Source organism: Aristolochia californica, unplaced genomic scaffold (assembly GCF_029961685.1).
Source record: "Aristolochia californica isolate CCGP_79_NKW_82.1479 unplaced genomic scaffold, dmAriCali1.0.hap1 SCAF_8, whole genome shotgun sequence".
Classification (NCBI taxonomy): Eukaryota; Viridiplantae; Streptophyta; class Magnoliopsida; order Piperales; family Aristolochiaceae; genus Aristolochia; species Aristolochia californica.
This window is the reverse complement of record NW_027182279.1, coordinates 11,847,179-11,867,198: the sequence shown is the minus strand read 5'-3', so window position 1 is coordinate 11,867,198 and position 20,020 is coordinate 11,847,179.

The following is a 20,020-nucleotide window of genomic DNA, read 5'->3' as shown; positions in this document are numbered from 1 at the left end:
AAAGTTTTAGAGTTTATGTATGCGAAAGAATTTGAAAACTATAAAAAATGCGAGTGAAGAAAATTATTTTCACGCATTAAAAATGAACACAAAAGTTTTGTTATCCACGTTGGGAAAATTCCACTTGTACAACCACAGATAGCTTTGGTGGAATTTTATAAGACAGAGATTTATAATTGATCCTAACATGTTTCAAATGTGGTGGATATGCATGTCGGAAACATGTTGAAGATGCAAATGACCTAATGATCTAAAAATTTCATGGAGTAGAAAAAATTAAATTCTCAAGTTAACATGCAATGGGATATTTACCAGTGCCAAACAACCCACTTTTTGCCTATTTAACAAAAAGCGGAACTAAAAAATCTCAGATACTTTTTGCAATTATCTCTCTCAGCATTTGTGCATTTCCATTTTTGGAAGTTCAATTTTTTTTTCAAACTTAAGTTTTTTCGCTCTCCCAGTTTTCTCGTAAACAAAAAGATAAGGCAAATATATATCACAACAAAATGAAAATTTTAGAGTTGATGTATGCAAAAGAATTTAAAAACTATAATAAATGTGAGTGGTGAAAATTATTTTCACGCACTAAAAATGGACACCAAAGTTTTGTTATCCACGTTGGGGAAATTCCAGTAGTACAACCTAGATAGCTTTGGTGGAATTTTATAAGAAAGAGATTTATAATTGATCGTAACATGTTTTAAATGTGGTGGATATGCATACCAGAAACGTGTTGAAGATGCAAATGACCTAATGATAAAAAAATTTCAACGATTTGAAAAAAATTAAATTCTCAAGTCTACGTGCGGTGGGATATTTACATGAGGCAAACAACCCACTTTTTGCCTATTTTACAAAAAGTGATCGTAAAAAATCATAGATACTTTTTGGAATTATCTCTCTCAGCATTTGTGCATTTCCATTTTTGGATGTTCAATATTTTTTTTCAAATTTGAGTTTTTTTACTCTCCTAGTTTTCTCGTAAACAAACATAAGGCAAATATAGATCACAACAAAATGAAAATTTTAGACTTTATCTATGCAAAAGAATTTGAAAACTTCAATAAATTTGAGTGAAGAAAATTATTTTCATGCACTAAAAATGAACACCAAAGTTTTGTTATCCACGTTGGGGAAATTCCATCAGTACAACCCCAGATAGCTTTGGTGGAATTTTATAAGAAAGAGATTTCTAATTAATCCTAACATGTTTTAAATGTGGTGGATATGCATGCCAGAAACATGTTGAAGATGCAAATGATCCAAATATCTCAAGAAGTAGAAAAAATTAAATTCTAAAGTTAACGTTCCATGGGATATTTACTAGAGCCAAACAACCAATTTTTGCCTATTTTACAAAAAGCGGAACTAAAAAATCACATATACATTTTTGAATTACCTCTCGCAGCATTTGTGCATTTCCATTTTGGATGTTCAATTTTTTTTTTCAAACCTATGTTTTTCACTCTCCCAGTTTTCTCGTAAAAAAAAATATAAGGCAAATATAGATCCCAACAAAATGAAAATTTTAGAGTTTATGTATGCAAAAGAATTTGAAATCTATAATCATGTGACTAAAGAAAATTATTTTCACACTCTAAAAAAGAACACCAAAGTTTTGTTATCCACTTTGGGAAAATTCCACTAGTACAACCCCGATAGCTTTGGTGGAATTTTATAAGAAAGAGATTTCTAATTGATCCTAAATGTTTTAAATGTGGTGGATATGCATGCCAGAAACTCTTTGAAGATGCAAATGACCTAATGATCCCAAAATTTCAAGGAGTAGAGAAAATTAAATTCTCAAGTTAACATGCAGTGGGATATTAACCAGAGCTAAACAACCCACTTTTTACCTTTTTTACAAAAAGCGGAACAAAAAAATCACAGATACTTTTTGGAATTATCTCTCTCAGAATTTATGCATTTCCATTTTGCATATTCAATTTTTTTTTTCAAACTTTAGTTTTTTACTCTCCCAGTTTTCTCTCAAACAAAAAGATAAGGCAAATATAGATCACAACAAAATGAAAATTTTAGAGTTTATGTATGCAAAAGAATTTGAAAACTATAATAAATGTGAGTGAAGAAAATTATTTTCACACACTAAAAATGAACACCAAAGTTTTGTTATCCACGTTGGGGAAATTCCACTAGTACAACACCAGATAACTTTGGTGAAATTTTATAAGAAAGAGATTTCTAATTGATCCTAACATGTTTTAAATGTGGTGGCTATGCATGTCAGAAACATGTTGAACATGCAAATGACCAAATGATCCAAACATTTCAAGGAGTTGAAAAAATTAAATTCTCAAGTTAACGTGCGGTGGGATATTTACCAGAGCCAAGCAACCCACATTTTGCCTATTTTAAAAAAACCGGACCTAAAAAATCACAGATCCTTTTTGGAATTATCTCTCTCAGCATTTGTGCATTTCCATTTTGGATGTTCAATTTTTTTTTTCAAACTTGAGTTTTTCTCTCTCCTAGTTTTCCTGTAAACAAAAAGATAAGGCCAAAATAAATCACAACAAAATGAAAATTTTAGAGTTTATGTATGCAAAAGAATTTGAAAACAATAATAAATGTGAGTGAAGAAAATTATTTTCACACACTAAAAATGAACACCAAAGTTTTGTTATCCGCGTGTGGGCAATTCCATTAGTACAACCCCAGATAGCTTTGGCGGAATTTTAAAGAAAGATATTTGTAATTGATCTTAACATGTTTTAAATGTGGTGGATATGCATGCAAGAAACATGTTGAAGATGCAAATAACCTAATGATCCAAAAATTTCAAGAAGTAGAAAAAATTAAATTCTCAAGTTAACGTTCGGTGGGATATTTACGAGAGCCAAACAACCCACTTTTTGCCTATTTTACAAAAAACGGACCTAAAAAATCACATATACTTTTTTGAATTATCTCTCTCAGCATTTGTGCATTTCCATTTTGGAAGTTCAATTTTTTTTCCTAACTTGAGTTTTTCACTCTCCTAGTTTTCTCGTAAAATAAAACATAAGGCAAATACAGATCACAACAAAATGAAAATTTTAGAGTTTATGTATGCAAAAGAATTCGAAAACTTTAATAAATGTGAATGAATAAAATTATTTTCATGCGCTAAAAATGAACACCAAAGTTTTGTTATCAACGATGGGGAAATTCCACTAGTACAACCCCACGTAGCTTAGGTGGAATTTTATAAGAAAGAGAATTCTAATTGATCCTAACATGTTTTAAATGTGGTGGATATACATGCCAGAAATATGTTGAAGATGCAAATGACCTAAAGATACAAAAATTTCAAGGAGTAGAAAAAGTTAAATTCTCAAGTAAACGTGCGGTGGGATATTTACCAGGGCCAAACACCCCCTTTTTGCCTATTTTACAAAAAGCGGACCTAAAAAATCACAGATACTTTTTGGAATTATCTCTCTCATTATTTGTGCATTTCCATTTTGGATGTACAAATTTTTTTTTTCAAACTTGAGTTTTTCTCTCTCCCAGTTTTCTCCTAAACAAAACGATAAGGCAAATATAGATCACAACAAAATGAAAATTTTAGAGTTGATGTATGCAAAAGAATTTGAAAACTATAATAAATGTGAGTGGTGAAAATTATTTTCACGCACTAAAAATGGACACCAAAGTTTTGTTATCCACGTTGGGGAAATTCCAGTAGTACAACCTAGATAGCTTTGGTGGAATTTTATAAGAAAGAGATTTATAATTGATCGTAACATGTTTTAAATGTGGTGGATATGCATACCAGAAACGTGTTGAAGATGCAAATGACCTAATGATAAAAAAATTTCATGGATTTGAAAAAAATTAAATTCTCAAGTCTACGTGCGGTGGGATATTTACATGAGGCAAACAACCCACTTTTTGCCTATTTTACAAAAAGTGATCGTAAAAAATCGTAGATACTTTTTGGAATTATCTCTCTCTACATTTGTGCATTTCCATTTTGGATGTTCAATTTTTTTTTTCAAACTTGAGTTTTTCGCTCTCCCTGTTTCCTCGTAAACAAAACGATAAGGCAAATATAGATCACAACAAAATGAAAATTTTAGAGTTTATGTATGCAAAAGAATTTTAAAAGTGCAATAAATGTGAGTGAAGAAAATTATTTTTATGCCCTAAATATGAACACCAAAGTTTTATTATCCACGTTGGGGAAATTCCACCAGTACAACCCGAGATACCTTTGTTGGAATTTTATTAGAAAGAGATTTCTAATTGATCCTAACATGTTTCAAATGTGGTGGATATGCATGCCAGAAACATGTTGAAGATGCAAATGACCTAATGATCCAAATATTTCAAGAAGTACAAAAAATTCAATTCTAAAGTTAACGTGCCATGGGATATTTACCAGAGCCAAACAAACCAGCTTTTGCCTATTTTACAAAAAGCGGAACTAAAAAATAACTGATACTTTTTTGAATTATCTCTCTCAGCATTTGTGCGTTTCGATTTTGGATGTTCAATTTGTTTTTTCAAACCTAGGTTTTTCACTCTTCCAGTTTTCTCGTAAAAAAAAAGATAAGACAAATATAGATCCCAACAAAATGAAAATTTTAGAGTTTATGTATGCAAAAGAATTTGAAATCTATAATCAATGTGACTAAAGAAAATTATTTTCACACTCTAAAAATGAACACCAAAGTTTTGTTATCCACGTTGGGGAAATTCCACTAGTACAACCCCAGATAGCTTTGGTGGAATTTTATAAGAAAGAGATTTCTAATTGATCCTAACATGTTTTAAATGTGGTGGATATGCATGCCAGAAATATGTTGAAGATGCAAATGACCTAATGATCCAAAAATTTCAAGGAGCAGAAAAAATAAAATTCTCAAATTAATGTGCGGTGGGATATTTACAAGAGCCAAACTACCCACTTTTTTCCTATTTTACAAAAAGCAGACTAAAAAAATCACAGATACTTTTTGGAATTATCTCTCTCAGCATTTGTGGATTTCCATTATATATGTTCATTTTTTCTTCTTTTCAAACTTGAGTTTTTCACTCTCCCAGTTTTCTCGCAAACAAAAAGATAAGGCAAATATTGATCACAACAAAAAGAAAATTTGAGAGCTTATGTATGCAAAAGAATTTGAAAACCATAATAAATGTGAGTGATGAAAATTATTTTCACTCACTAAAATTGAATACCAAAGTTTTTTTGTCCACGTTGGGGAAATTCCACTAGTACAACCCCAGATAGCATGATGCAATTTTATAAGAAAGAGATTTCTAATTGATCCTAACATGTTTTAAATGTGGTGGATATACATGCCAGAAACATGTTGAAGATTCAAATCACCTAATGATCAAAAAATTTGGAGTTGAAAAACTTAAATTCTCAAGTTAACGTGCGGTGGGATATTTACCAGCGCCAAAGAACCCACTTTTTTCCTATTTTATAAAAAGCCGATTTAAAAAATCACAGATAATTCTTGTAAACAAAAAGATAAAGCACATATAGATCACAACAAAATGAAAATTTTAAAGTTTATGAATGCAAAATAATTTGAAGACTATTATAAATGTGAGTGAAAAAAATTATTTTCACGCAATAAAATTGAACACCAAAGTTTTGTTATCCACGTTGGGGAAATTCCACTAGTACAACCCCAGATAGCTTTGGTGGAATTTTATAAGAAAAGAGATTTCTAATTGATCCTAACATGTTTTAAATGTGGTGGATATGCATGCCAGAAACATGTTGAAGATGCAAATGACCTAATGATCCAAAAAAATTCAAGGAGTAGAAAAAATTAAATTCTCAAGTTAACGTGTGGTGGGATATTTTCTTGAGCCAAACAACCCTTTATTTGCCTATTTTACAAAAAGCGGACCTAAAAATCAAAGATAATTTTTGGAATTATCTCTCTCAGCATTTGTGCATTTCCTTTAAGGATGTTCATTTTTTTTTTTCAAAATTGAGTTTTTCACTCTCCCAGTTTTCTCGTAAACAAAAAGATGATGATAGTATAGATCACAACAAAATGGAAATTTTAGAGTTTATGTATGCAAAAGAATGTGAAAATTTTAATAAATGTGAGTTAAGAAAATTATTTTCACGCACGAAAAATGAACACCAAGGTTTTTTTATCCACGTTGGGGAAATTTCACTAGTACAACCCCAGATAGCTTGGTGGAATTTTGTAAGAAAGAGATTTCTAATTGATCCTAACATGTTTTAAATATGGTGGATATGCATGCTAGAAACATGTTAAAGATGCAAATGACCTAATGATCCAAAAATTTCAAGGGGTAGAAAAAATTAAATTCTCAAGTTAACGTGCGGTTGGATATTTACCACAACCAAACAACCCACTTTTTGCCTATTTTAAAAAAAGTGGATTTAAAAAATCACAGATAATTTTTGCATTATCTCTGTCAGCATTTGTGCATTTCCATTTTGGATGTTCAATTTTTTTTTTCAAACTTGAGTTTTTCGCTCTCCTTGTTTTCACGTAAAAACAAAGATAAAGCATTCATAGATCACAAAAAAATGAAAATTTTAGAGTTCATGTATGAAAAATAATTTGAAAACTATTATAAATGTGGGTAAAAAAATTATTTTCACGCACTAAAATTGAACACCAAATTTTTGTTATCCATGTTGGGGAAATTCTACTAGTACAGCCACATGTAGCTTGGTGGAATTTTATAAGAAAGAGATTTCTAATTGATCCTAACATGTTTTAAATGTGGTGGATATGCATGCCGGAAACATGTTGAAGATGCAAATGACCTAATGATCCAAAAATTTCAAGGAGTAGAAAACATTAAATTCTCAAATTAACGTGCGGTCGGATATTTTCCGGAGCCAAACAACCCACTTTTTGCCTATTTTACAAAAAGTGGACTTAAAGAATCACAAATAAGTTTTGGAATTATCTCTATCAGCATTCGTGCATTTCCATTTTGGATGTTCATTTTTTTTTCAAACTTGAGTTTTTCTCTCTCCCAGTTTTCTCGTAAACAAAAAGATAATGAAAATATAGATCACAAAAAAATGGAAATTTTAGAGTTTATGTATGCAAAAGAATTTGAAAAATATAATAAATGTGAGTGAAGAAAATTATTTTCACGCACGAAAAACGAACACAATTTTTTTTATCCACGTTGGGGAAATTTCACTAGTACAACCCCAAATAGCTTGGTGGAATTTTATAAGAAAGAGATTTCTAATTGATCCTAACATGTTTTAAATGTGGTGGTGATGCATGCCAGAAACATGTTGAAGATGCAAATGACCTAATGATCCAAAAATTTCGAGTAGAAAAAATTAAATTCTCAAGTTAACGTGCGGTGGGTATTTTACCAAAGCCAAACAACCGACTTTTTGCCTATTTTACAAAAAGCAGATTTAAAAAATATCAGATACTTTTTGGAATTATCTCTCTCAGCATTTGTGCATTTCCATTTTGGATGTTCATTTTTTTTTTCAAACTTGTGTTTTTCACTCTTTCAGTTTTGTCGTAAACAAAAAGATAAGGCAAATATATTTCACAACAAAATGAAAATTTTAGAGTTTGTGAATGCGAAAGAATTTGAAAAAAATAATAAAACTGAGTGAATAAAATTATTTTCACGCACTAAAAACGAACATCAAAGTTTTGTTATCCACGTTGTGGAAATTCCACTGGAACAACCCCAGATAGCTCGGTGGAATTTTATAAGAAAGAGATTTCTAATTGATAGTAAAATATTTAAAATGTGGGGGATATGCATGCCAGAAACATGTTGAAGATGCAAATGACTTAATGATTCAAAATTTTAAAGGAGTAGAAAAAATTAAATTTTCAAATTAACGTGCGGTGGGATATTTACCAGAGCCAAACAACCCACTTTTTGCGTATTTTACAAAAAGTGGACCTAAAGAATCACAGATACTTTTTGGAATTATCTCTCTCAGCATTTGTGCATTTCCATTTTGGATGTTCAATCTTTTTTTTTTCAAACTTGAGTTTTTCACTCTCCCAGTTTTCTCGTACACAAAAAGATAAGGCAAATATAGATCAGAACAAAAAGAAAATTTCAGAGTTTATGTATGCTAAAGACTTTAAAAACTATAATAAATTTGAGTGAAGAAAATTATTTTCACGCACTAAAAACGAACTCCAATGTTTTGTTAACCACGTTGGGGAAATTCCACTAGTACGACCCCAGATTGCTTGGTGGAATTTTATAAGAAAGAGATTTCTAATCGATCCTAAGATGTTTTAAATGTGGTAGATATGCATGCCAGAAATATGTTGAAGATGCAAATGACGTAATGATCCAAAAATTTTATGGAGAAGAAAAAATTAAATTCCCAAACTAACGTGCGGTGGGATATTTACCAGAGCCAAACAACCTATTTCTTCCCTTTTTTAAAAAAAGTGGACGTAAAAAATCACAGATACTTTTTGGAATTATCTTTCTCAGCATTTGCGCATTTCCATTTTGGATGTTCAATTTTTTTTTTCAAACTTGAGTGTTTCACTCTCCCAGTTTTGTAGTAAACAAAAAGATAAGGCAAATATAGATTACGAAAAAATGAAAATTTTAGAATTTATGTATGCAAAAGAATTTGAAAACTATAATAAATGTGAGTGAAGAAAATTATTTTCACGCACTAAAAACGAACACCAAACTTTTGTTATCCATGTTAGGAAAATTCTATTAGCACAACCCCAGATAGCTTGGTGGAATTTTATAAGAAAGAGTTTTCTAATTGATCCTAACATGTTTTAAATGTGGTGGATATGCATGAAAGAAACATGTTGAAGAAGCAAATGACCTAATGATCCAAAAATTTTGAGTAGATAAAATTAAATTCTAAAGTTAACGTGCAGTGGGATATTTTTCTGAGCCAAACAACCCACTTTTTGCCGATTTTATAAAAAGCGGACCTAAAAAATCACAGATACTTTTTGGAATTATCTTTCTCAGCATTTGTGCATTTCCATTTTCAATGTTCAATTTTTTTTTTTTCAAACTTGTGTTTTTCACTCTGCTAGTTTTCTCATAAATAAAAAGATAAGGCAAATTTAGATCACAACAAAATAAAAATTTTAGAGTTTTGTACACTAAAGAATTTGAAAACTACAATAAATGTCAATGAAGAAAATTATTTTCACCCACTAAAAACGAACACCAATGTTTTGTTATCTACGTTGGGGAAATTACACTAGTACAACCCCATATAGCTTGATGGAATTTTATAAGAAAGAGATTTCTAATTGATGCTAACATGTTTTAAATGTGGTGGATATGCATGCCAGAAACATGTTGAAGATGCAAATGACTTAATGATCCAAAAATTTCAAGGAGTAGAAAAAATTAAATTCCCTAGCTAACGTGCGGTGGGATATTTACCTAAGCCAAACGACCCAATTTTTTCCTATTTTACAAAAAGCAGGCCTAAAAAATCACAGATACTTTTTGGAATTATCTCTCTCAGCATTTGTGCATTTCCATTTTGGATGTTCAATTTTTTTTTTCGAACTTGAGTTTTTCACTCTACAAACTTTGTAGTAAACAAAAAGATAAGGCAAATATAGATCACAACAAAATGAAAATTTTAGATTTTATGTATGCAAAAGAATTTGAAAAGTATAATAAATGTGAGTGCAGAAAATAAGGAGTGAAAAAAGTTATTTTCACACACTAAAAATGAACACAAAAGTTTTGTTATCCACGTTGGGTAAATTCCACTTGTACAACCCCAGATAGCTTGGTGGAATTTTATAAGAAAGAGATTTCTAATTGATCCTAACATGTTTTAAATGTGGTGGATATACATGCCAAAAACATGTTGAAGATGCAAATGACCTAATGATCCAAAAATTTCAAGGAGTAGAAAAAATTAAATTCTCAAGTTAACGTGCGGTGGGATATTTTACAAGAACCCACTTTTTACGTATTTTACAAAAAGTGGACCAAAAAAATCACAGATACTTTTTGGAATTATCTCTCTTGGCATTTGTGCATTTCCATTTTGGATGCTCATTTTTTATTTAAAACTTGAGATTTTTACTCTCCTAGTTTTCTCATAAACAAAAATATAAGGGAAATATAGATCACAACAAAATGGAAAATTTAGAGTTTATGTATGCAAAAGAATTTGAAAACTATAATAAATGTGAGTGAAAATTATTTTCACGTACTAAAAATGAACACCAAAGTTTTGTTATCCACGGTGGGGAAATTCCACTAGTACAACCTCAGATAGCTTGGGTGGAATTTTATGAGAAAGAAAATTCTAATTGATCCTAACATGTTTTAAATGTGGTGGATATACATGCCAGAAACATGTTGAAGATACAAATGACCTTATGATCAAAAAATTTCAAGGAGTAGAAAAAATTAAATTCTCAAGTTAATGTGTGGTGGGATATTTACTAGAGCAAAAGAACCCACTTTTTGCCCATTTTACAAAAACCGGACCTAAAAAATTACATTTACTTTTTGGAATTTTCTCTCTCTTCATTTGTGCATTTCAATTTTGGATGCTCAATTTTTTTTTCAAACTTGAGTTTTTCACTCAATCTATTTTTTCGTAAACAAAAAGATTAACCAAATATAGATCACAACAAAATGAAAAATTTAGAGTTTATGTTTGCAAAAGAATTTGAAAACTATAATAAATGCAAGTGAGGAAAATTAATTTCACGACTAAAAATGAACACCAAAGTTTCGTTATCCACGTTGGGGAAGTTTCCCTAGTACAACCCCAGATAGCTTGGTGGAATTTTATTAGAAAGAGATTTCTAATTGATCTTTACATGTTTTAAATATGGTGGATATGCATGCTAGAAACATGCTGAAGATGCAAATGACCTAATCATCCAAAAATTTCAAGGAGTAGAAAAAATTCAATTTTCAAGTTAACGTGCGGTAGTATATTTACTAGAGCGAAACAACCCACTTTTAGCCAATTTTACAAAAGGCGGACCTAAAAAATCACAGATACTTTTTGGATTTATCTCTCTCGCATTTCTGCATTTCCTATTTTGAAGTTCAATTTATTTTTCAAACTTGAGTTTTTCACTCTCCTAGTTTTCTCGTAAACAAAAAGATAAAGCAAATATAGATCACAACAAAATTAAAATTTTAGAGTTTATGAATGCAAAAGAATTTAAAAATTTTAATAAATGTGACTGAAGAAAATTATTTTCACGCCCTAAAAATGAACACCAAAGTTTTGTTAGCCACGTTTGGCAAATTCCACTAGTACAACCCCAGATAGCTTGGTGGAATTTTATAAGAAAGAGATTTCTAATTGATCCTAACATGTTTTAAATGTGGTGGATACGCTTGCCAGAAATATGTTGAAGATGCAAATGACCTAATGATCCAAAAATTTAAAGGAGTAGAAAAAATTAAATTCACAAGTTAACGTGTGGTGGGATATTTACTTGAGCCAAACAACCCACGTTTTGCCTATTTTTCAAAAAGCGGACCAAAAAAATCACAGATACTTTTTCAAATTATCTCTCTCAGCATTTGTGCATTTCCATTTTGGATGTTCAATTTTTTTTTTCAAACTTGAGTTTTTCACTCTCCCATTTTCTCGTAAACAAAAAGATATGGCAAATATAGATAACAACAAAATGAAAACTTTAGAGTTTGTGTATGCAAAAGAATTTGAAAACTACAATAAATGTGAGTGAGAAAATTATTTTCACGCACTAAAAAGAACACCATAATTTTGTTATCCAGGTTGGGGAAATTCCACTAGTACAACCTCAGATAGCTTGGTGCAATTTTATAAGAAAGTGATTTCTAATTGAACCTAATATGTTTTCAAATGTGGTGGATATGCATGCCAGAAAAATGTTGAAGATGCAAATGACTCAATGATCCAAAAATTTCAAGGAGTAGAAAAAATTAAATTCTCAAATTAACGTGCGGTGGGATATTTAAAAGTGCCAAACTGCCCACTTTTTGCCTATTTTACAAAATGCGGACCTAAAAAATCACAGATACTTTTTGGAATTATCTCTCTCAGTATTTGTGCATTTCCATTATATATGTTCAATTTTTTTTTTTCAAACTTGAGTTTTTCACTCTCCCAGTTTTCTTGTCAGCAAAAAGATAAGGCAAATATAGATCACAACAAAATGAAAATTTTAGAGTTTATGTATGCTAAAGAATTTGCAAACTATAATAAATGTGAGAGAAGAAAATTATTTTCACGCACTAAAAATGAACACCAAAATTTTGTTATCCACGTTGGGGAAATTCCGCTAGTACAACCCCAGATAGTTTGGTGGAATTTTATAAGAAAGAGATTTGTAATTGATTCTAACATGTTTTAAATGTGGTGGATATGCATGGCAGAAACATGTTGAAGATGCAAATGACCTAATGATCCAAAAATTTCAAGGAGTAGATAAAATTAAATTCTCAAGTTAACGTGCGGTGGGATATTTTCCTGTGCTAAACAACCCACTTTTTGCCTATTTTACAAAAAGCGGACCTAAAAAATCACAGATACTTTTTGGAATTATCTCTCTTAGAATTTGTGCATTTCCATTTTCGATGTTCAAATTTTTTTTTTCAAACTTGTGTTTTTCACTCTGCCAATATTCTCTTAAATAAAAAGATAAGGCAAATTTAGATCACAACAAAATGAACATTTTAGAGTTTTGTATACTAAAGAATTTGAAAACTATAATAAATGTGAATGAAGAAAATTATTTTCATGCACTAAAAACGACCACCAAAGTTTTGTTATCCACGTTGGGGAAATTCCACTAGTACAACCCTCGATAGCCTCGTGGAATTTTATAAGAAAGAGATTTCTAATTGATCCTAATATGTTTTAAATGTGATGGATATACATGCCAAAAACATGTTGAAGAAGCAAATGACCTAATGATCCAAAAATTTCAAGGAGTAGAAAAAATTAAATTCTCAAGTTAACGTGCGGTGGGATATTTAAAGGAACCAGACAACCCACTTTTTGCCTATTTTACCAAAAGCCATCATAAAAAATCACAGACAGTTTTTGGAATTATATCTCTTCGCATTTGTGCATTTCCATTTTGGATGTTCAATTTTTTTTTTCAAACTTGACTTTTTCACTCTCCCAGTTTTCTAGTAAACAAAAAGATAAGGCAAATATAGATCACAACAAAATTAAAATTTTACAGTTTATGTATGCAAAAGAATTTGAAAACTAAAATAAATGTGATTGAAGAAAATTATTTTCACGCACTAAAAACAAACACCAAAGTTTTGTTATCCACGTTGGGGAAATTCCACTAGGAAAACCCCAGATAGCTTGGTGGAATTTTATAAGGAACAGATTTCTAATTGATCCTAACATGTTTTAAATATCGTGGATATGCATGGCAGAAACATGTTGAAGATGCAAATGACCTAATGATCAAAAAATTTCGAGTAGATTAAATTAAATTCTCAAGTTAACGTGCGATGGGATATTTTGCTGAGCCAAACAACCCACTATTTGCCAATTTTACAAAAAGCGGACCAAAAGAATCCCAGATACTTTTTGGAATTATCTCTCTCAGCATTTGTGCATTTCCATTTTGGATGCTCATTTTTTATTTCAAACTTGAGATTTTTACTCTCCCAGATTTCTCACAAAAAAAAAGATAAGGGAAATATAGATCACAACAAAATGGAAATTTTAGAGTTTATGTATGCCAAAGAATTTGAAAAATATAATAAATGTGAGTGAAGAAAATTATTCTCACGCACTAAAAACAAACACAAAAGTTTTGGCATCCATGTTGGGGAAATTCCGCTAGTACAACCCCAGATAGCTTGGTTGAATTTTATAAGAAAGAGATTTCTAAATGATCCTATCATGTTTTAAATGTGGTGGATATGCCTACCAGAAACATGTTGAAGATGTAAATGACCTAATGATCCAAAAATTTAAGGGAGTAGAAAAAATTAAATTCTCAAGTTAAAGTGCGGTGGGATATTTTCAGGAACCAAACAACCCACTTTTTGCATATTTTACAAAAAGCGAACCTAAAAATTCAAAGATACTTTTTGTAATTATCTCTCTCTGCATTTGTGCATTTCGATTTTGGATGTTCAATTTTTTTTTTTCAAACTTGAGTTTTTCACTCTCCCAGTTTTCTCGTAAAAAAGATCACAAAAAAATGAAAATTTTAGAGTTTAAGTTTGCAAAATAATTTGAAAACTACAATAAATATGAGTGAAGAAAATTATTTTCATGCACTAAAAACGAACACCAAAGTTTTGTTATCCACGTTGGGGAAATTCCAGTAGTACAACCCCAGATAGCTTAGGGGAATTTTATAAGAAAGAGATTTCTAATTGATCCTAACATGTTTTAAATGTGGTGGATATGCATGCCAGAAACAAGTTGAAGATGCAAATGACCTAATCATCCAAAAATTTCAAGGAGTAGAAAAAATTAAATTACCAGGTAAACGTGCGGTGGGATATTTACACGAGCCAAACAACCCAATTTTTGCCTATTTTACAAAAAGCGGACCTAAAAACTCACATCTACTTTTTTGAATTATCTCTCTCAGCATTTGTGCATTTCCATTTTGGATATTGAATTTTTTTTTTAAACTTAAGTTTTTCACTCTCCAAGTTTCGTAATAAACTAAAAGATATGGCAAATATAGATCACAACAAAATGAAAATTTTAGATTTTATGTAAGAAAACTATTTTGAAAACTACAATAAATGTGAGTGAAGAAAATTATTTTCATGCACTAATAATGAACACCAATGTTTTGTTATCCACGTTGGGGAAATTCCACTAGTACAACCCCAGATAGCTTGGTGGAATCTTATAAGAAAAAGATTTCTAAATGATCCTAACAAGTTTTAAATGTTATGGATATGCATGCCAGAAACAAGTTGAAGATGCAAATGACCTAATGATCCAAAAATTTCAAGGGGGAGAAAAAAATAAATTCCCAAGTAAACGTGCGATGGGATATTTACCAGAGCCAAACAACCCAATTTTTGCCTATTTTAACAAAAACGGACCTAAAAAATCACAGATACTTTTTTGAATTATCTCTCTCAGCATTTGTGCATTTCCATTTTGGATGTTCAATTTTTTTTGTTCAAACTTGGGTTTTTAACTCTTCCAGTTTCATAGTAAACTAAAAGATATGGCAAATATAGAGCACAACAAAATGAAAATTTTTTATTTTATGTATAAAAAATATTTTGAAAACTGTAATAAATGTGAGTGAAGAAAATTATTTTCACGCACTAAAAAGGAACACCAAAGTTTTGTTATCCACGTTGGCGAAATTCCACGAGTACAACGCCAGATAGCTTGGTGGAATTTTATAAGAAAGAGATTTCTAATTGATCCTAACATGTTTTAAATGTGGTGGATATACATGTTGAAGATGCAAATGACCTAACGATCCAAAAATTTGAAGGAGTAGAAAAAATTAAATTTTCAAATTATCGTGCGGTGGGATATTTACCATAGCCAAACAACCCACTTTTTGCCTATTTAACAAAAAGCAGATTTTAAAAATCACAGATACATTTTTGAATTTTCTCTCTCATCATTTTTGCATTTCCATTATGGATGTTCAATTTTTTTTTTCAAACTTGAGTTTTTGACTCTCCTAGTTTTCTCGTAAACAAAAAGATAAGGCAAATATAGATCACAAAAAAATGAAAATTTTAGAGTTTGTGTATGCAAAAGAATTTGAAAACTTTAATTAATGTGAGTGAAGAAAATTATTTTCACGCACTAAAAACATACACCAAAGTTTTGTTACCCTCGTTGGGGAAATTCCACTAGTACCACCCCAGATAGCATGGTGGAATTTTATAAGAAAGAGATTTCTAATTGATCCTAACATGTTTTAAATATGGTGGATATGCAAGCCAGAAACATGTTGAAGATGCAAATGACATATTGATCCAAAAAATTAAAGGAGTAGAAAAAATTAAAGTCCCAAGTTAACGTGCGGTGGGATATTTACCACAGCCAAACAACCCAATTTTTGCCTATTTTACAGAAAGGGGACCTAAAAAATCACATATACTTTTTGGAATTATCTCTATCAGCATTTTTGCATTTCCATTTTGGATGTTCATTTTTTTTTTTTCAAACTTGAGTTTTTCTCTCTCCCAGATTTCTCGTAAACAAAAAGATAAGGCAAATATAGATCACAACAAAATGAAAATTTTAGAGTTTATGTAAGCTAAAGAATTTGAAAACTATAATAAATGTGAGTGAAGAAAATTATTTTCATGTACTAAAAACGAACACCAAAGTTTTGTTATCCACGTTGGGGAGATTCCACTAGTACAACCCCAGATAGCTTCGTGGATTTTTATAAGAAAGAGATTTCTAATTGATCCTAACATGTTTTAAATGTGGTGGATATGCATTCCAGAAACAAGTTCAAGATGCAAATGACCTAATCATCCAAAAATTTCAAGGACTAGAAAAAATAAAATTTCCTAGTAAACGTGCGATGGCATATTTACCCGACCCAAACAACCAAATTTTTGCCTATTTTACAAAAAAACGGACCTAAAAAATCACAGACACTTTTTTGAATTATCTCTCTCAGCATTTGTGCATTTCAATTTTGGATATTCAATTTTTATTTTTTGAAACTTGAGTTTTTCACTCTTCCACTTTCGTAGTAAACTAAAAGATATGGCAAATATGGATCAGTACAAAATGAAAATTTTAGATTCTATGTATGAAAAAGATTTTGAAAACTATAATAAATGTGAGTGAAGAAAATTATTTTCACGCACTAAAAATGAACACCAATGGTTTGTTGTCCACATTGGGGAAATTCCACTAGTACAACCCCAGATAGCTAGGTGGAATTTTATAAGAAAGAGATTTCTAATTGATCCTAACATGTTTTAAATGTGGTGGATATGCATGCCAGACACATGTTGATGCTGCAAATAACCTAATGATCCAAAAATTTCAAGGAGTAGAAAAAATTAAAGTTTCAAATTAACGTGCCGTGGGATATTTACATGAGCCAAACAACCAACTTTTTGCCTATATTACAAAAAGCGGATTTAAAAAATCACAGATACATTTTTGAATTTTCTCTCCCATAATTTTTGCATTTCCATTATGGATGTTGAATTTTTTTTTCCAAACTTGAGTTTTTCACTCTCCTAGTTTTCTCGTAAACAAAAAGATAAGGCAAATATAGATCACAACAAAATGAAAATTTTAGAGTTTGTGTCTGCAAAATAAATTGAAAACTATAATAAATGTGAGTGAAGAAAATTATTTTCACGCACTAAAAACAAACACCAATGGTTTGTTACCCATGTTGGGGAAATTCCACTAGTACCACCCCATATAGCTTGGTGGAATAACATAAGAAAGAGATTTCTAATTGATCCTAACATGTTTTAAATATGGTGGATATGCATGCCAGAAACATGTTGAAGATGCAAATGACCTATTGATCCAAAAATTTCAAGGAGAAGAAAAAATTTAAATTCCCAAGTTAATGTGCGGTGGGATATTTACCTGAGCCAATCAACCCAATTTTTGCCTATTTTACAAAAATTGGCCCTAAAAAATCATAGATACTTTTTGGAATTATCTCTATCAGCATTTGTGCATTTCCATTTTGGATGTTAAATTTTATTTTTCAAACTTTAGATTTTCACTCTCCCAGATTTCTCGTAAACAAAAAGATAAGGCAAATATAGATCACAACAAAAAGAAAATTTTAGAGTTTATGTATGCAAAAGAATTTGAAAACTAAAATAAATGTGAGAGAAGAAAATTATTATTTTCACGCACTAAAAACGAACACTAAAGTTTTTTTATCCACGTTGGGGAAATTCCACTAGTACAACCCCAAATAGCTTGGTGGAATTTTATAAGAAAGAGATTTCTAATTGATCCTAACATGTTTTAAATGTGGTGGATAAGCATGCCAGAAACAAGTTGAAGATGCAAATGACCTAATCATCCAAAAATTTCAAGGAGTAAAAGAAATTAAATTCCCAAGTAAACGTGAGGTGGGATATTTACCAGAGCCAAACAACCTACTTTTTGCCTATTTTACAAAAAGCAGACCTAAAAAATCACTGGTACTTTTTTGAATTATCTCTCTCAGCATTTATGCATTTCCATTTTGGATGTTCAATTTTTTTCTTCCAAACATGTGGTTTTCACTCTCCTGGTTTCGTAGTAAACTAAAAGATATGGCAAATATAGATCACAACAAAATGAAAATTTTAGATTTTATGTAAGAAAAATATTTTGAAAACTACAATAAATGTGAGTGAAGAAAACAATGAACACCAAAGTTTTGTTATCCATGTTGGGGAAATTCCACTAGTACAACCCGAGATAGCTTGGAGGAATTTTATAAGAAAGAGATTTCTAATTGATCCTAATATGTTTTAAATGAGGTGGATATGAATGCTAGAAACATGTTGAAGATGCAAACGACCAAATGATCCAAAAATTTCAACGAGTTGAAAAAAAAATATTTTTAAGTTAACATGCGGTGGGATATTATAGGAACCAAATAATGCAATTTTTGCTTATTTTAAAAAAAAGCAGACCTTTAAAATCACAGATAATTTTTGAATTTATCTCTCTCAGCATTTGTGCATTTCCATTTTGGATGTTCAATTTTATTTTTCAAACTTGAGTTTTTCTCTCTCCCAATTTTCTTGTAAAAAAAAGATAAGGCAAATATAGATCACAACAAAATGAAAATTTTAGAGTTTATTTATGCCATAGAATTTGAAAAGTATAATAAATGTGAGTGAAGAAAATTATTTTCGTTCACTAAATATGAACAAAAAACTTTGTTATCCACGTTGGGGAAATTCTACTAGTACAACCCCAGATAGCTTGGTGGAATTTTATAAGAAAGATATTTCTAATTGATCCTAACATGTTTTAAATGTGGTGGATATGCATGCCAGAAACATGTTGATGATGCAAATGTCCTAATGATCCAAAAATTTCAAGGAGTAGAAAAAATTAAATTCGCAAATTAACGTCCGGCAGGATATTTACCTGAGCCAAACAACCCACTTTTTGCCTATTTCACAAAAAGCGGATTTAAAAAATCACAGATACATTTTTGAATTTTTTCTGTTAGCATTTTTGTATTTCATTTTGGAAGTTCAATTTTTTTTCCAAACTTGAGTTTTTCACTCTACAAGTTATCTCATAAACAAAAAATAAGCCAAATATAGATCACAACAAAATGAAAATTTTAGAGTTTATGAATTCTAAATAATTTGAAAACTATAATAAATGTGAGTGAAGAAAATTATTTTCACGCACTAAAAACAAACACCAAAGTTTTTTGTTATCCACGTTGGGGAAATTCCACTAGTACAACCCCAAATAGCTTGGTGGAATTTTATTAGAAAGAGATTTCTAATTGATCCTAACATGTTTTAAATGTGGTGGATATGCATGCCAGAAACATGTTGAACATGCAAATCACCTAATGATCCAAAAATTTCAAGGAGTAGAAAACATTAAATTCCCAAGTTAACGTGCGGTGGGATATTTACTAGAGCCAAACAACCCAATTTTTGCCTTTTTTACAAAAAGTGTACCGAAAAAATCATAGATACTTTTTGGACATATCTCTTTCAGCGTTTGTGCATTTCCATTTTCAATGTTCAATTTTTTTTTTCAAAATTGAGTTTTTCACTCTTCCAATTTTCTGGTAAACAAAAAGATAAGGCAAATATAGATCACAACAAAATAAAAATTTTAGAGTTTGTGAATGCAAGAGAATTTGAAAACTATAATAAATGTGAGTGAAGAAAATTACTTTCACACTCTAAAAACGAACACCAAAGTTTTGTTACCCACGTTGGGGAAATTCCACTAGTACAACCCCAGATAACTTAGTGGAATTGTATAAGAAAGAGATTTCTAATTGATCCTAACATGTTTTAAATATGGTGGATATGCATGCTAGAAACATGTTCAAGATGCAAATGACCTAATGATCCAAAAATTTCACGGAGTAGAAAA